Below are 19,212 nucleotides of genomic sequence, written 5' to 3'. Positions count from 1 at the left end.
GTAATTTACTCCATGCACAAATCCTGCGGAGGATGGGTTGTTTGTTAGAAAATTAAATTAGCTTCTTCAATCCGATATTTTAGTTGTTTTAAACATGTCCAACCAGCATCGAAAAAAAAAACACGTTTAAAACAATTTGTTTAAAACGTTTAAAACAAACTGAATAAAACAACAGCCCTCGTTTTAAACATGTTTTAAACAGTTGTTTTAAATATTTTGTTTTAAACATATCAACCCTGGCAGCCAGCCCTGCTTCCAGTGCTCCAGTTTGATATGCAACCAGCGTTACTCCACAGCATTCCAGTTTGCAGCCTTCTGAACTTTTATATGGACTTTCTTCGTATACCAGTGTTTTCCCCCACCTGACAACGCCCATTGGTGCTTTATTTTGAGATTTTAAAGTCACTGGTTCATAAGAACAGATGACAGACATTTTTTTGAGCCGAGGATTAAGACATTCCTCATTTTGAGATTTTTTTTAAAAAAACTAAAAGTATATAGTAAACAAATCACCTCCAAGTATCAAAGACAATATAGGAGAGTGAAATCATTTTAAAATAGAAGTGATAACATGTTTTGTTTGTAAACGCGACTCTGTTGGTAACCATAGTGAAATTCACACAGCAGAGTCTTAGCATGAAAGCGAGAATGTGAACCTCATCAGAATCATGATACTATTATTCATTTCATAGACACCTTGGTGATGGTTAAAATTTATATTCATTTTGTTATGCATATTTCCAATAAATTAATTTTCTTTATATCATGCCTTTAATGTCTAGTTACTAGCTCTATACTACTGCCCTATGGCAATCAATCAATCACTCTCAATCAATCATATTTTTTAAAAAATATTTCTTAGTATTTTCTCCAGAATAACCACATCATACTAAGTTAAGTGATAGTTTGTGTTTGGCTACACTATATGTAGTTCTCCAGATATAAGGCCTAAAGAAAATATTTATTGAAATATATTGAATCTCTTGATCCAGAAAGAAAACAGAAAAAAAAGGAAGTGACAGCAAATCTTGCTCACAGCAAGAATTTCCACAAAGTATTCACTTTGATGCCATAAGGTATTATAATTAATTAAAAAACAAATCTTTCAGTTTAACGTCCCACGCTTATGCTCTTCAGGCTAAGGGAGACGATGATTAAGACAAGTGGATGATGATGGAAGAATTGGTGGAATGAGAAAGTGAGAGGTGGCCACAGGGCGTATTTAGGAAGGGGGCTTCCGGGCTTAAGCCCCCGCCCCGAAATCTTACTATAGTCAAGTATATGAAATATCTTGCAGAATTTTTACATTTTCAGGCAAAGCCCCCCCGAAAGTTAGCAAAGCCCCTCCCGAAACAAAATCGTAAATACGCCACTGGGTGGCCACCACAAACTTACTTGGGCAAGGATCAAAAGAAGGACCCCACTCACCAAAGGTAAGCCCTCTACCACTGACCCACTGTGCTCCCTTTTAAACAATTAGTAAATATATTTTTGCATAAAAATGTTAACTTTACATAAACAACATTTCTCAGCAAGGCTGTACAGTGAAATGGGGTGTTTTTGGATTGATTTATTGGTTCAAGTTTAGTTTCCCATTTCAGCACTGTATGAGACTATATGAGAAGTAGTCCTACTGTTCAAGGTGGAAGAGTGAAAAAAAAATGAAATGAAATCTTTAAGTTTTACGTCCCACGGTTATGCCGGTTAGGCTAAAGGAGACGGTGATGATGAGAGATGAGTGAAATGGTGGAATGAAGAAAGTGGAAGGAAACGGGAGAACCCCGAGAAAACCCACGATCACGGTGTTTGTCCACCACAAAGTCCACACGGCACGAGCTGGGATCGAACCAGGGACCCGAAGCACCGGATGTGATGGAAGAATATAAATACAATAACATATTCAAATTTCAAGTCACTTAAACCCTGAACTCCGTGCAACAAAGGCTCGCACTCTAGCAATTTGATCAGCGCGGAAGACAGCGACACCGATTTCTATGTAACTTGGGGTGATGGCTTTGAGATATGTTCTTTTCATTGCCATATATCCAGAGAAAGATCTAAGCTAATATATCCAAAGTTTTTCGAGAAGTTAAAGTAAGCTTTTGGGGGACCGGACCCCCTCAGCTCCAAGGCTGGACACCCATTGGAAAGCTATCAGGTGTTATTGGTGATCAAGATTAACAGAAAAGTTCATAAGAGGAATGTTTTGCTCTTAGAAACACACTAAAATTAAGAGGTATGAGTCACAGTTCTTTCAGTGATTGACAGCACTGGCTACAATCAGCTGATGATGGTCGCGATGACGTCCTTGTCACGATTTCCATAGACTGCTGCACCCTGGTAGAAAACGACGGCGTTTGAAGACGACGACGGCGCTCCAAGACGCTGAAGAAGTTATTCATCAAGCGTCGGAGACCAGTGAAGGTAGTAGCAGAGAGTTTCTCAAGCAGAAACGGTAAGTTCACACGATTCCTATAATTTTTGATTTATGAAAATAGTTTTAGATATATTTATTTTTAGTTTTTTTCTATTTGGCGTGTGTCGTGAAGCAACTGGGAATCTATTTAAACTAACAAAAAACAATATATGATGTAAAAGAGCGCTAATAACCACAATGCAGAAGGCATGTGCTTCTTAAGCTTAAAAAAAAAAACTAAAAGCGCGATTGAGCAGTCGGGTGTTGCTCCTCTTCTTTTTTTTAAAAAAATCTGAGTTTGATTTTAATTTTAACTTTATTCAGCAGACTATTTATACACTGTCGTGAATATCTAATGAGGAAACTAAATTATTGTTGTAAGTATCTAATAAGGAACGACGAATTTTGTTTTCAAGAGAAACCATAATCAAAATGGCGTTCTTAACGGCAAAACGAAAAAGATTAAAATAGTAGCATCATACTCTTGGCCAATTGGTTTCCCCTTTCTGGGACATTTCATTTTCAGAGTGTTAGAGTTTATAAGCATTAATTAAAGAAAATATTAAACATGAATTAATAAATTCTTAATTATCTTTTGTCAAAACTTAAAAAAAAGTAGTTCAGTAAGAATGTAGGATTATTTCATAAAGACAATAGGAAATTCTCGTTTGTTTATGTATATGTCCGAGAATTGTCTATTTATTCTTGTTTTTGATGATTATTACACAATAGGAGTTATATTGTGGCATGGTGGTTCTAGTTAAGCGCTTACCTATGGTGCGGGGTCCATAGTTCGATTGCCGACCAAATAAACCGGTTAACCTAAAGGAGACGGTGATTATGATAAATGAATGAAATGGTGAAATGAAGAAAGTGGGAGGAAACCTGAATAACCCGAGAAAACCCACGAGCACGGTGTTTGTCCACCACAAAGTTCACTTGGTGCGAGCTGGGATCGAACCAGGGACCCCAAGCACCGGAGGTAAACGTTCTACCATTGTGCCACCGCGCCCCCCCCCCGGCCAAATAAGTTTGTTGTGGTGGACAACATCGTTTTTGTGGATTTTCTCGGGATACTCCAGTTTCACGCCACTGTCTCATTCCACCAATTCTTCCATTATCATTCACTTGCCTTAATCTTTGAAATGAAATGAAATATTTCAGTTTTACGTCCCACGTTTAAGCCGGCTAGGCTAAAGCGGACGGTGATAATGAGAAATGATTGCAATGGTGGAATGAAAAAATGAGAGAAAACGGTAGAACCCCGAAGAAACCCACGCACACGGTGTTTGTCCACCACAAAGTTCACTTGGCGCGAGCTAGGATCGAACCAGGGACCCCACGCACCAGAGGTGAACGCTCTACCACTGAGCCACCGCGGCCCCCAGTAGTCTTAATCATCCTTCTCCCTTAACCGAACGGGCAAGTGCGTGGTACGTTAAACCGAAATATTTTGTTTCCTTTCAGAAGTTATATTCTTGTAAAAATAGGGGTCCGCGGTGGCTCAGTGGTAGAGCGTTCACCTCTGGCGCATGGAGTCCCTAGTTCGATCCCAACTCGCGCCAAGTGAACTTTGTGGTGGACAAACACCGTGTGTGAGCTCTCTCGGGGTTCTCCCATTTCCTCCCACTTTCGTCATTCCACCATTTCATTCATTTCTCATAATCACCGTCTTCTTTAGCCTAACTGGCATAAACGTGGGACGTAAAACTTAAAGATTTCATTTCATTTTTTGTTATAAAAATAAAAATAAAAATAAAAATTAAAAAAAAAACATTTCAAAAGTTTTTGGGAGTGGGGTAGGGGAATTTGTTTCCAACATTTCATGACTGTTTTGGTCTGTAAGAACCATATATGACTAAAATATAACAAATATTAGGTGTGTACATACAATATTAATTTCATTGACATAAAAGATAGAAAAAAGTAAGTTTTAGCTACTTTTAGGCAAATAATCTGTTTTTTTTTTTTTTTTGATTTCCAGTTTCTAGAAACTCAAAATTCCGTTTATTCAAACCAGTTTTATTATCTGATAAACTAGTTTGCGTTTTTCAAAACTGGTTCGGTGTAATATAAAAAATGTTTGGCTTTTTCGTTAACTTCTTTGAAAGTGAGTGCTAAAAGAACAAATACAGATGATGGTTCCAGCAATAATCACACTCAGTGGTCGAAGTGAGACGGTATGCGGTGGTATGCCATACCGTCTCTGGTTTATCTTTGATGAAGGCATACCACCTCTGGTTATTCAGTGATACCATCACTGGAGAGTAGATGCTAAATATCTTTAATAAATTCATTTTTATACACAGTAATTGATGAATAGGTTGTACGTAAAAAGATTTTATTTCCCATGTAGAAATAATTTCTAAGTTGAAAACAACGACATTTTTAAAAATCTTTTCCCTAGCGGGCCGTGGTGGCTCAGTGGTAGAGCGTTCACCTCTGGTGCTTGGGGTCCCTGTTTCGATCCCCGCCAAGTGAACTTTGTGGTGGACAAACACCGTGTGCATGGGTTTTCTCGGGGTTCTCCCGTTTCCTTCCACTTTCTTCATTCCTCCATTTCATTCATTACTCATCATCACCGTCTCTTTTAGCCTAACCGGCATAACCATGGGACGTAAAACTCAAATTCAAAGATTTCTTTACCCTAGCTTTTGTTTTTAAAATGATGTGTCTTCAAAGAAGTTCATCTAATTTATATTTTGTTGTGTCATATTGATTTTTTCTTTCTTATGTATGGTTGTGTCTTCTTGCCTTAATGCATATAAATATCGTGTTTTGAGCATGGGCGACTTTAGGGGTTGTCTGTTTTGGGGCACGTATTTTTCCGGAGTTTGGAATATCGCTCAGACGAGCAGAGGTTCGAGAGTTTTCCCGCAGGAATTTGTTGATATCAAAACTCGGTTTTTGAGCATTTTCGTATATAATTCTCTATAAAACATCGTAAGGGGATTTAAAAAAAAAAAAAAAAAACTTCCACAAGATTGTTGGCGGAGGATAAAGGTCTCGCCATGTTCCTTCCCCCGTAACTACAGAGAAGCTCTCCCATGGTTTTGAGTCATTATTTAAATAGAAATGCAATGTTTAAGGCAACATATCCTCATTGTATTTCAACATTTAGGTAGGCGGTATGTCGAGTCAAAATCCTAATAAAATATACCGCCGCTGCTTTTCCCCCCACTTCGAACACTAGTCACACTGATTCCAGTAAAACCTTAAAAGCTTGAACAAAATAGGAACCGGTTTTACATCAAATATCGGTATTCCATTTTCTAGTTTTCGGTTTCTATATAAAAAACATCTTTTCCACCCTTCGTTTCACTATGACGAATCTTTAGACACTACTGCCTTATATACTCTGTATCTTCAAGGGGAAGCGGTGTCTCAATAGTAGAGCGTTCACTTCTAGTGTGTGGGGTCCCTAGTTCGATGCTAACTTGCGTCAAATGGGCTTTGTAGTTTTCTGTGGTTTCACCAGTTTTCTTCACAATTTATTTATTCCACTATTTCATTCATTGCTGATCACAACCGTCTCCTTTACCCTAACCGGCATAATCGTCGGCCTTAAAACTGAAAAATTTCATTGAATTTCATTTTTCAGTATGTCCTGGGGGTGCTGCTGAAACTGGCGACGAGACAACAGTTGAGGCTGCTTCATTTTTTTTTTCGGAAAGTTGTGGTGAAAATTCTGCTGTCCTTGGTGCAGTACTTCTCGGAAAGACCTATGTCTCCACCAGAAAATAGTTGAAACTGTCCCGTCTGCAGAAAGCGTCACGAAAGTAATGTTCCGTCTCGGAAGATGTATCTGCTTCTATTGGAAGAGCTCTGTCTTTATTCACATGTACTAGGGTTGGCTACGGGACAAAATTCCAGGATGTCTCGTCTCCAAAGGGTGTCGCGAAAGTAATGTCCCCAATTGGAAAATGTATGTGTTTCTATTGGAAGAGCTCTGTCTCCATTCACATGTACTAGGGTTGTCTACGAGACAAGGCTCCACAATGTCTCGTCTCCAAAGGGTGACGCGAAAGTAATGTCCCCAATCGGAAAATGTAAGTGTTTCTATTGGAATACCTCTGTCTTCATTCACATGTACTAGGGTTGCCTACAAGACAAGACTCCAGGATGTCTCGTCTCCAAAGGGTGTCGCGAAAGGAATGTCCCCAATTGGAAAATGTATGTGTTTTTATTGGAAGAGCTCTGTCTTCATTCACATGTACTAGGGTTGTCTACGAGACAAGGCTCCAGGATGTCTCGTCCCCAAAGGGTGTCGCGAAAGTAATGTCCCCAATTGGAAAATGTATGTGTTTCTATTATAAGAGCTCTGCCTTCATTCACTCGTACTAGGGTTGTCTACGAGACAAGGCTCCAGGATGTCTCGTCTCCAAAGGGTGTCGCGAAAGTAATGTCCCCAATTGGAAAATGTATGTGTTTCTATTGGAATACCTCTGTCTTCATTCACGTGTACTAAGGTTGCCTACAAGACAAGACTCCAGGATGTCTCGTCTCCAAAGGGTGGCGCTAAATAATATTCCCAATCGGAAAATGTATGTGTTTCAATTATAAGAGCTCTGTCTTCATTCATATGTACTAAGGTTGCCTACGAGACAAGACTCCAGGATGTCTCGTCTCAAAAGGATGCCGCGAAAGTAATGTCCCCAATCGGAAACTGTATGTTTTTCAATTATAAGAGCTCTGTCTTAATTGATATGTATTAGGGTTGCCTACGAGACAAGACGCCAGGATGTCTCGTCTCCAAAGGGTGCCGCGAAAGTAATGTCCCCAATCGGAAAATGTGTGTGTTTCTATTGGAAGAGCTCTGTCTTCATTTACATGTACTAGGGTTGCATAAGAGACAAGACTCCAGGAATGTCTCGTCTCCAAAGGGTGTCGCGAAAGTAATGTCCCCAATCGGAAAATGTATGTGTTTCTATTCGAAGAACTCTGTCTTCATTCCCATGTACTAGGGTTGCCTAAGAGACAAAACTACATCATGTCTCGTCTCCAAAGGGTGTCGCGAAAGTAATGTCCCCAATCGGAAATTGTATGTGTTTCTATTGGAAGAGCTCTGCCTTCATTCACATGTACTAGGGTTGCCTAAAAGACAAGACTCCAGGATCTTTCGTCTCCAAAGGGTTTCGCGAAAGTAATGTCCCTAATCGGAAAATGTATGTTTCTATTGGTAGAGTTCTGTTTTCATTCACGTGTACTAGGGTTGTTTACGAGAAAAGACTGCAGGATATCTCACCTCCAAAGGGTGTCGCAAAAGTAATGTCCCCAATCGGAAAATGTTCGTGTTTCTATTGGAAGAGCTCTCTCTTCATTCACACTTCATTCACATGTACTAGGGTTGCCTAAGAGACAAGACTCCAGGATGTCTCGTCTCCAAAGGGTTTCGCGAAAGTAATGTCCCCAATCGGAAAATGTATATGTTTCAATTGGAAGAGCTCTGTCTTCATTCACGTGTGCTAGGGTTGTCTTCGAGACAAGGATCCAGGATGTCTCGTCTCCAAAGGGTGTCGCGAAAGTAATGTCCCCAATAGGAAAATGTATGTGTTTCTATTTGAAGAGCTCCGTCTTCATTCACGTGTACTAGGGTTGCTTAAGAGACAAGACTCCAGGATGTCTCGTCTCCAAAGTGTGTCGCGAAAAAAATGTCCCCAATCGGAAAATGTATGTGCTTCTATTGGAAGAGCTCTGTCTTCATTCACATGTACGAGGGTTGCCTACGAGACAAGAATCCAAGATATCTCGTCTCTAAAGGGTGTCGCGAAAGTGATGTCCCCAATCGGAAAATGTATGTGTTTCTATTGGAAGAGGTCTCTCTTCATTCATATGTACTAGTTTTGCCTACAAGACAAGACCCCAGGATGTCTCGTCTCCAAGGGGTTCGCGAAAGAAATGTCCCCAATCGGAAAATGTATGTGTTTCTATTGGAAGAGCTCTGTCTTCATTCACATGTACGAGGGTTTCCTACGAGACAAGAATCCAGGATGTTTCGTCTCCAAAGGGTGTCGTGAAAGTAATGTCCCCATTCGGAAAATGTATGTGTTTCTATTGGAGTAGCTCTGTCTTCATTCACATGTACGAGGGTTGCCTACGACACAAGACTCCAGGATGTCTCGTCTCCAAAGTGTGTCGCGAAAAAAATGTCCCCAATCGGAAAATGTATGTGCTTCTATTGGAAGAGCTCTGTCTTCATTCAAATGTACGAGGGTTGCCTACGAGACAAGAATCCAGGATATCTCGTCTCCAAACGGTGTCGCGAAAGTAATGTCCCCAATCGGAAAATGTATGTGCTTCTATTTGAAGAGCTCTGTCTTCATTCAAATGTACCAGGGTTGCCTACGAGACAAGACTCCAGGATGTCTCGTCTCTAAAGGGTGTCGCGAAAGTGATGTCCCCAATCGGAAAATATATGGGTTTCTATTGGAAGAGCTCTGTCTTCATTCACGTTTACTAGGGTTGTCTACGAGATAAGGCTCCAGGATGTCTCGTCTCCAAAGGGTGTCGGGAAAGTAATGTCCCCATACGGAAAATGTATGTGCTTCTATTGGAAGAGCTCTGTCTTTATTCACATGTACTAGGGTTCCCTACAAGACAAGACTCCAAGATGTCTCGTCTCCAAAGGTTGCCGCGAAAGTAATGTCCCCATTCGGAAAATGTATGTGTTTCTATTGGAGTAGCTCTGTCTTCATTCACATGTACGAGGGTTGCCTACGACACAAGACTCCAGGATGTCTCGTCTCCAAAGTGTGTCGCGAAAAAAATGTCCCCAATCGGAAAATGTATGTGCTTCTATTGGAAGAGCTCTGTCTTCATTCACATGTACGAGGGTTGCCTACGAGACAAGAATCCAAGATATCTCGTCTCTAAAGGGTGTCGCGAAAGTGATGTCCCCAATCGGAAAATGTATGTGTTTCTATTGGAAGAGGTCTCTCTTCATTCATATGTACTAGTTTTGCCTACGAGACAAGACCCCAGGATGTCTCGTCTCCAAGGGGTTCGCGAAAGAAATGTCCCCAATCGGAAAATGTATGTGTTTCTATTGGAAGAGCTCTGTCTTCATTCACATGTACGAGGGTTTCCTACGAGACAAGAATCCAGGATATCTCGTCTCCAAACGGTGTCGCGAAAGTAATGTCCCCAATCGGAAAATGTATGTGCTTCTATTGGAAGAGCTCTGTCTTCATTCAAATGTACGAGGGTTGCCTACGACACAAGACACCAGGATGTCTCGTCTCCAAAGTGTGTCGCGAAAAAAATGTCCCCAATCGGAAAATGTATGTGCTTCTATTGGAAGAGCTCTGTCTTCATTCAAATGTACGAGGGTTGCCTACGAAACAAGAATCCAGGATATCTCGTCTCCAAACGGTTTCGCGAAAGTAATGTCCCCAATCGGAAAATGTATGTGTTTCTATTGGAAGAGCTCTGTCTTCATTCACATGTACTAGGGTTGCTTACGAGACAAGACTCTAAGATGTCTCGTCTCCAAAGGGTGTCGCGAAAGTAATGTCCCCAATAGGAAAATGTATGTGCTTCTTTTGGAAGAGCTCTGTCTTCATTCACGTGTACTAGGGTTGTCTACGAGACAAGACGCCAGGATGTCTCGTCTCCAAAGGGTGTCGCTAAATAACATTCTCAATCGGAAAATGTATGTGTCTCTATTTGAAGCGCTCTGCCTTCATTCACATGTACTAGGCTTGCCTACAAGTCAAGACTCCAGGATGTCTCGTCTCCAAAGTGAGTCGCGAAAGTAAGGTCCCTAATCGGAAAATGTATGTGTTTCTATTGGAAGAGTTCTGTCTTCATTCACGTGTACTAAAGTTGTTTACGAGACAAGACTCCAGGATATCTATTCTCCAAAGGTTGCCGCGAAAGTAATGTTCCCAATCGGAAAATGTATGTGTTTCTATTGGAAGAGCTCTGTCTTCATTCCCATGTACTAGAGTTGCCTACAAGTCAAGACTCCAGGATGTCTCGTCTCCAAAGGGTGTCGCGAAACTAATGTCCCTAATCGGAAAATGTATGTGTTTCAATTATAAGAGCTCTGTCTTCATTCATATGTACTAGGGATGCCTACGAGACAAGACTCCAGAATGTCTCGTCTCCAAAGGGTGTCGCGAAAGTAATGTTCCCAATCGGAAAATGTATGTGTATCTATTGGAAGAGTTTTGTCTGCATTCACGTGTACTAGGGTTGTTTACGAGACAAGACACCATTATATCTCGTCTCCGAAGGGTGTCGCAAAAGTAATGTCCCCAATCGGAAAATGTATGTGTTTCTATTGGAAGAGCTCTGTCTTCATTCACTCGTACTAGGGTTGTTTACGAGACAAGACACCAGGATATCTCGTCTCCAAAGTGTGTCGCAAAATAATGTCCCCAATCGGAAAATGTATGTGTTTCTATTGGAAGAGCTCTGTCTTCATTCATATGTACTAGTTTTGCCTACGAGACAAGACGCCAGGATGTCTCGACTCCAGAGGGTGTCGCGAAAGTAATGGCCGCAATCGGAAAATGTATGTGTTTCAATTATAAGAGCTCTGTCTTCATTCATATGTACTAAGGTTGCCTGCGAGACAAAAGCCAGGATGTCTCGTCTCCAAAGGGTGTCGCGAAAGTAATGTCCCCAATCGGAATAAGTATGTGTTTCTATTGGAAGAGCTCTTAATTCATTCACATGTACCAGGATTGCCTACGAGACAAGACTCCAGGATGTCTCGTCTCCAAGGGTGCCGCGAAAGTAATGTCCCCAATCGGAAAATGTATGTGTTTCAATTATAAGAGCTCTGTCTTAATCGATATGTATTAGGGTTGCCTACGAGACAAGACGCCAGGATATCTCGTCTCCAAAGGGTGTCGCAAAAGTAATGTCCCCAATCGGAATAAGTATGTGTTTCTATTGAAAGAGCTCTGTCTTCGTTCACATGTACTAGGGTTGCCTAAGAGAATAGACTCCAGGAATGTCTAGTCTCCAAGGGGTGTCGCGAAAGTAATGTCCCCAATCGGAAAATGCATGTGTTTCTATTCGAAGAGCTCTGTCTTCATTCCCATGTACTAGGGTTGCCTAAGAGACAAAACTACAGGATGTCTCGTCTCCAAAGGGTGTCGCGAAAGTAATGCCCCAATCGGAAGATGTATGTTTTTCTATTGGAAGAGCTCTGCCTTCATTCACATGTACTAGGGTTGCCTAAAAGACAAGACTCCAGGATCTTTCGTCTCAAAAGGGTTTCGCGAAAGTAATGTCCCTAATCGGAAAATGTATGTTTCTATTGGAAGAGTTCTGTTTTCATTCACGTGTACTAGGGTTGTTTGCGAGAAAAGACTGCATGATATCTCACCTCCAAAGGGTGTCGCAAAAGTAATGTCCCCAATCGGAAAATGTATGTGTTTCTATTGGAAGAGCTCTGTCTTCATTCACATGTACTAGGGTTGCTTACGAGACAAGACTCTAGGATGTCTCGTCTCCAAAGGGTGTCGCGAAAGTAATGTCCCCAATCGGAAAATGTATGTGCTTCTATTGGAAGAGCTCTGTCTTCATTCAAATGTACGAGGGTTGCCTACGACACAAGACTCCAGGATGTCTCGTCTCCAAAGTGTGTCGCGAAAAAAATGTCCCCAATCGGAAAATGTATGTGCTTCTATTGGAAGAGCTCTGTCTTCATTCAAATGTACGAGGGTTGCCTACGAGACAAGAATCCAGGATATCTCGTCTCAGAACGGTTTCGCGAAAGTAATGTCCCCAATCGGAAAATGTATGTGTTTCTATTGGAAGAGCTCTGTCTTCATTCACATGTACTAGGGTTGCTTACGAGACAAGACTCTAGGATGTCTCGTCTCCAAAGGGTGTCGCGAAAGTAATGTCCCCAATCGGAAAATGTATGTGCTTCTATTGGAAGAGCTCTGTCTTCATTCAAATGTACGAGGGTTGCCTACGAGACAAGACTCCAGGATGTCTCGTCTCTAAAGGGTGTCGCGAAAGTGATGTCCCCAATCGGAAAATATATGGGTTTCTATTGGAAGAGCTCTGTCTTCATTCACGTTTACTAGGGTTGTGTACGAGATAAGGCACCAGGATGTCTCGTCTCCAAAGGGTGTCGGGAAAGTAATGTCCCCATACGGAAAATGTATGTGTTTCTATTGGAAGAGCTCTGTCTTTATTCACATGTACTAGGGTTCCCTACAAGACAAGACTCCAAGATGTCTCGTCTCCAAAGGTTGCCGCGAAAGTAATGTCCCCATTCGGAAAATGTATGTGTTTCTATTGGAGTAGCTCTGTCTTCATTCAAATGTACGAGGGTTGCCTACGACACAAGACTCCAGGATGTCTTGTCTCCAAAGTGTGTCGCGAAAAAAATGTCCCCAATCGGAAAATGTATGTGCTTCTATTGGAAGAGCTCTGTCTTCATTCAAATGTACGAGGGTTGCCTACGAGACAAGAATCCAGGATATCTCGTCTCCAAACGGTTTCGCGAAAGTAATGTCCCCAATCGGAAAATGTATGTGTTTCTATTGGAAGAGTTTTGTCTGCATTCACGTGTACTAGGGTTGTTTACGAGACAAGACTCCAGGATATCTATTCTCCAAAGATTGCCGCGAAAGTAATGTTCCCAATCGGAAAATGTATGTGTCTCTATTTGAAGCGCTCTGTCTTCATTCACACGTACTAGGCTTGCCTACAAGTCAAGACTCCAGGATGTCTCGTCTCCAAAGTGAGTCGCGAAAGTAAGGTCCCTAATCGGAAAATGTATGTGTTTCTATTGGAAGAGTTCTGTCTTCATTCACGTTTACTAGGGTTGTTTACGAGACAAGACTCCAGGATATCTATTCTCCAAAGATTGCCGCGAAAGTAATGTTCCCAATCGGAAAATGTATGTGTTTCTATTGCAAGAGCTCTGTCTTCATTCCCATGTACTAGAGTTGCCTACAAGTCAAGACTCCAGGATGTCTCGTCTCCAAAGGGTGTCGCGAAACTAATGTCCCTAATCGGAAAATGTATGTGTTTCAATTATAAGAGCTCTGTCTTCATTCATATGTACTAGGGATGCCTACGAGACAAGACTCCAGGATGTCTCGTCTCCAAAGGGTGTCGCGAAAAAAATGTTCCCAATCGGAAAATGTATGTGTTTCTATTGGAAGAGTTTTGTCTGCATTCACGTGTACTAGGGTTGTTTACGAGACAAGACACCAGGATATCTCGTCTCCGAAGGGTGTCGCAAAAGTAATGTCCCCAATCGGAAAATGTATGTGTTTCTATTGGAAGAGCTCTGTCTTCATTCACTCGTACTAGGGTTGTTTACGAGACAAGACACCAGGATATCTCGTCTCCAAAGTGTGTCGCAAAATAATGTCCCCAATCGGAAAATGTATGTGTTTCTATTGGAAGAGCTCTGTCTTCATTGACTCGTACTAGGGTTGGCTACGAAACAAGGCTCCAGGATGTCTCGTCTCCAAAGGGTGTCGCGAAAGTAATGTCCGCAATCGGAAAATGTATGTGTTTCTATTGGAAGAGCTCTGTCTTCATTCATATGTACTAGATTTGCCTACGAGACAAGACGCCAGGATGTCTCGACTCAAGAGGGTGTCGCGAAAGTAATGGCCGCAATCGGAAAATGTATGTGTTTCAATTATAAGAGCTCTGTCTTCATTCATATGTACTAAGGTTGCCTGCGAGACAAAAGCCAGGATGTCTCGTCTCCAAAGGGTGTCGCGAAAGTAATGTCCCCAATCGGAATAAGTATGTGTTTCTATTGGAAGAGCTCTTAATTCATTCACATGTACGAGGATTGCCTACGAGACAAGACTCCAGGATGTCTCGTCTCCAAGGGTGCCGCGAAAGTAATGTCCCCAATCGGAAAATGTATGTGTTTCAATTATAAGAGCTCTGTCTTAATCGATATGTATTAGGGTTGCCTACGAGACAAGACGCCAGGATATCTCGTCTCCAAAGGGTGTCGCAAAAGTAATGTCCCCAATCGGAATAAGTATGTGTTTCTATTGAAAGAGCTCTGTCTTCGTTCACATGTACTAGGGTTGCCTAAGAGAATAGACTCCAGGAATGTCTCGTCTTCAAGGGGTGTCGCGAAAGTAATGTCCCCAATCGGAAAATGCATGTGTTTCTATTCGAAGAGCTCTGTCTTCATTCCCATGTACTAGGGTTGCCTAAGAGACAAAACTACAGGATGTCTCATCTCCAAAGGGTGTCGCGAAAGTAATGCCCCAATCGGAAGATGTATGTTTTTCTATTGGAAGAGCTCTGCCTTCATTCACATGTACTAGGGTTGCCTAAAAGACAAGACTCCAGGATCTTTCGTCTCAAAAGTGTTTCGCGAAAGTAATGTCCCTAATCGGAAAATGTATGTTTCTATTGGAAGAGTTCTGTTTTCATTCACGTGTACTAGGGTTGTTTGCGAGAAAAGACTGCAGGATATCTCACCTCCAAAGGGTGTCGCAAAAGTAATGTCCCCAATCGGAAAATGTATGTGTTTCTATTGGAAGAGCTCTCTCTTCATTCACACTTCATTCACATGTACTAGGGTTGCCTAAGAGACAAGACTCCAGGATGTCTCGTCTCCAAAGGGTGTCGCGAAAGTAATGTCCCCAATCGGAAAGTGTATATGTTTCAATTGGAAGAGCTCTGTCTTCATTCACATGTACTAGGGTTGCCTACAAGACAAGAGTCCAGGATGTCTGGTCTCCAAAGGGTGTCGCGAAAGTAATGTCCCTAATCGGAAAATGTATGTGTTTCTATTGGAAGAGTTCTGTCTTCATTCACGTGTACTAGGGTTGTTTAGGAGACAAGACTCCAGGATGTCTCGTCTCCAAAGGGTGTCGCTAAAGTAATGTCCCCAATCGGAAAATGTATGTGTTTCTATTGGAAGAGCTCTGTCTTCATTCACGTGTACTAGGGTTATCTACGAGACAAGGCTCCAGGATGTCTCGTCTCCAAAGGGTGTCGCGAAAGTAGTCCCCAATCGGAAAATGTATGTGTTTCTATTGGAAGAGCTCTGTCTTCATTCACGTGTACTAGGGTTGTCTACGAGACAGGACTCCAGGATGTCTCGTCTCGAAAGGGTGTCGCGAAATACTATCCTTAATCGGAAAATGTATGTGTTTCTTTTGGGAGAGCTCTGTCTTCATTCACGTGTGCTAGGGTTGTCTTCGAGACAAGGCTCCAGGATGTCTCGTCTCCAAAGGGTGTCGCGAAAGTAATGTCCCCAATCGGAAAATGTATGTGTTTCTATTTGAAGAGCTCCGTCTTCATTCACATGTACTAGGGTTGCTTAAGAGACAAGACTCCAGGATGTCTCGTTTCTAAAGGTTTTCGCGAAAGTGATGTCCCCAATCGGAGAATATATGGGTTTCTATTGGAAGAGCTCTGTCTTCATTCACGTTTACTAGGGTTGACTACGAGATAAGGCTCCAGGATGTCTCGTCTCCAAAGGGTGTCGGGAAAGTAATGTCCCCAAACGGAAAATGTATGTGTTTCTATTGGAAGAGCTCTGTCTTCATTCACATGTACGAGGGTTTCCTACGAGACAAGAATCCAGGATGTCTCGTCTTCAAAGGGTGTCGTGAAAATAATGTCCCCAATCGGAAAATGTATGTGTTTCTATTGGAGTAGCTCTGTCTACATTCACATGTACGAGGGTTGCCTACGAGACAAGACTCCAGGATGTCTCGTCTCCAAAGGGTGTCGCGAAAGTAATGTCCCCAATCGGAAAATGTATGTGTTTCTATTGGAAGAGCTCTCTCTTCATTCATATGTACTAGTTTTGCCTACGAGACAAGACGCCAGGATGTTTCGTCTCCAAAGGGTTCGCGAAAGAAATGTCCCTAATCGGAAAATGTATGTGTTTCAATTATAAGAGCTATGTCTTTATTCATATGTACTAGGGTTGCATACGAGACAAGACGCCAGGATGTCTCGTCTCCAAAGGGTGTCGCGAAAGTAATGTCCCTAATCGGAATAAGTATGTGTTTCTATTGGAAGAGCTCTGTCTTCATTCACATGTACGAGGGTTGCCTACGAGACAAGACTCCAGGATGTCTCGTCTGCAAAGAGTCCCGCGAAAGTAATGTCCCCAATCGGAAAATATATGTTTTTCAATTATAAGAGCTTTGTCTTCATTCATATGTACTAGGGTTGCCTACGAGACAAGACGCCAGGATGTCTCGTCTCCAAAGGGTGTCGCGAAAGTAATGGCCCCAATCGGAAAATGTATGTGTTCCTATTAGAAGAGCTCTGTCTTCATTCACATGTATTAGGGTTGCCTAAGAGACAAGACTCCAGTATGTCTCGTCTCCGAAGGGTGTCGCGAAAGTAATGTCCCCAATCGGAAAATATAAGTGTTTCTATTCGAAGAGCTCTGTCTTCATTCCCATGTACTAGGGTTGCCTACAAGACAAGACTCCAGGATGTCTCGTCTCCAAAGGGTGTCGCGAAAATAATGGCCCCAATCGGAAAATGTATGTGTTCCTATTAGAAGAGCTCTGTCTTCATTCACATGTACTAGGGTTGCGTAAGAGACAAGACTCCAGTATGTCTCGTCTCCAAAGGGTGTCACGAAAGTAAGGTCCCCAATCGGAAAATATAAGTGTTTCTATTCGAAGAGCTCTGTCTTCATTCCCATGTACTAAGGTTGCCTAAGAGACAAAACTACAGGATGTCTCGTCTCCAAAGGGTGTCGCGAAAGTAATGGCCCCAATCGGAAATAGTATGTGTTTCTATTGGAAGAGCTCTGTCTTCATTCACATGTACTAGGGTTGCCTACGAGACAAGACGCCAGGATGTCTCGTCTCCAAAGGGTGTCTCGAAAGTAATGTTCCCAATCGGATAATATATGTGTTTCTATTGGAAGAGCTCCGTCTTCATTCATATGTACTAGTTTTGCCTACGAGACAAGACGCCAGGATGTCTCTTCTCCAAAGGGTTCGCGAAAGAAATGTCCCTAATCGGAAAATGTATGTGTTTCAATTATAAGAGCTATGTCTTTATTCATATGTACTACGGTTGCATACGAGACAAGACGCCAGGATGTCTCGTCTCCGAAGGGTGTCGCGAAAGTAATGTCCCCAATCGGAAAATGTATGTGTTTCTATTCGAAGAGCTCTGTCTTCATTCCCATGTACTAGGGTTGCCTACAAGACAAGACTCCAGGATCTCTCGTCTCCAAAAAGTGTCGCGACAGTAATTTCCCCAATCGGAATAAGTATGTGTTTCTATTGGAAGAGCTCTGTCTTCATTCACATGTACGAGGGTTGCCTACGAGACAAGACTCCAGGATGTCTCGTCTCCAAAGGGTGCCGCGAAAGTAATGTCCCCAATCAGAAAATATATGTTTTTCAATTATAAGAGCTTGGTCTTCATTCATATGTACTAGGGTTGCCTACGAGACAGGACGCTAGGATGTCTTGTCTCCAAAGGGTGTCGCGAAAGTACTGTCCCCAATCGGAATAAGTATGTGTTTCTGTTGGAAGAGCTCTGTCTTCATTCATATGTACTAGGGTTGCCTACGAGACAAGACGCCAGGATGTCTCGTCTCTAAAGGGTGTCGCGAAAGTAATGTCCCTAATCGGAAAATGTATGTGTTTCAATTATAAGAGCTCTGTCTTTATTCATATGTACTAGGGTTGCCTACGAGACAAGACGCCAGGATGTCTCGTTTCCAAAGGGTGTCGCGAAAGTAATGTCCTCAATCGGAATAAGTATGTGTTTCTATTGGAAGAGCTCTGTCTTCATTCACATGTACGAGGGTTGCCTACGAGACAAGACTCCAGGATGTCTCGTTTCCAGAGGGTGCCGCGAAAGTAATGGCCCCAATCGGAAAATATAAGTTTTTCAATTATAAGAGCTTTGTCTTCATTCATATGTACTAGAGTTGCTTACGAGACCAGACTCCAGGATGTCTCGTCTCCAAAGTGTGTCGCGATAGTAATGTCTTTTGTCGGAAAATGTATGTGTTTCTATTGAAAGAGCTCTGTCCTCATTCCCATGTACGAGTATTGCCTACGAGAAAAGACTCAAGGATGTCTCGTCTCCAAAGGGTGTCGCGAAAGTAATGGCCCCAATCGGAAAATGTATGTGTTCCTATTAGAAGAGCTCTGTCTTCATTCACATGTACTAGGGTTGCCTAAGAGACAAGGCTCCAGGATGTCTCGTCTCCGAAGGGTGTCGCCAAAGTAATGTCCCCAATCGGAAAATGTATGTGTTTCTATTCGAAGAGCTCTGTCTTCATTCCCATGTACTAGGGTTGCCTACAAGACAAGACTCCAGGATCTCTCGTCTCCAAAGGGTTTCGCGAAAGTAATGTCCGTAATCGGAAAATATATGTGTTTCTATTGGAAGAGTTCTGTTTTCATTCGCGTGTACTAGGGTTGTTTACGAGACAAGACTCCAGGATATCTCGTCTCCAAAGGGTGTCGCAAAAGTAATGTCCCCAATCGGAAAATGTATGTGTTTCTATTGGAAGAGCTCTCTCTTCATTCACATTTCATTCACATGTACTAGGGTTGCCTAAGAGACAAGACTCCAGCATGTCTCGTCTCCAATGGGTGTCGCGAAAAAAATGTCCCCAATCGGAAAATGTATGTGTTTCTATTGGAAGAGCTCTGTCTTCATTCACATGTACTAGGGTTTCCTACAAGACAAGACTCCAGGATGTCTCGTCTCCAAAGGGTGTCGCGAAAGTAAGGTCCCTAATCGGAAAATGTATGTGTTTCTATTGGAAGAGTTCTGTCTTCATTCACGTGTACTAGGGTTGTTTACGAAACAAGACTCCAGGATATCTCGTCTCC

The 19,212-nt window shown here is 42.1% G+C and overlaps 1 protein-coding gene across 1 annotated transcript in view; it reads left to right on the top strand.

Annotated features, from left to right (window-relative positions):
• Window positions 1–2,413: 2,413 nt before the first annotated feature.
• Window positions 2,414–19,212, top strand: part of LOC145673740 (uncharacterized) — a 139,866-nt gene continuing 123,067 nt past the window's right edge. The window contains exon 1 of the mRNA XM_081743481.1: window positions 2,414–2,455. The gene's annotated coding sequence lies outside the window, so the exon portion shown is untranslated. The remainder of the gene's footprint in view (window positions 2,456–19,212) is intronic.

This window comes from Thermobia domestica, chromosome 17, assembly GCF_964235325.1.
Source record: "Thermobia domestica chromosome 17, izTheDome1.hap1.1, whole genome shotgun sequence".
Taxonomy (NCBI): Eukaryota; Metazoa; Arthropoda; class Insecta; order Zygentoma; family Lepismatidae; genus Thermobia; species Thermobia domestica.
The sequence above is the reverse complement of the archived record's forward strand: the minus strand, read 5'-3'. Positions and strand labels throughout refer to the sequence as shown.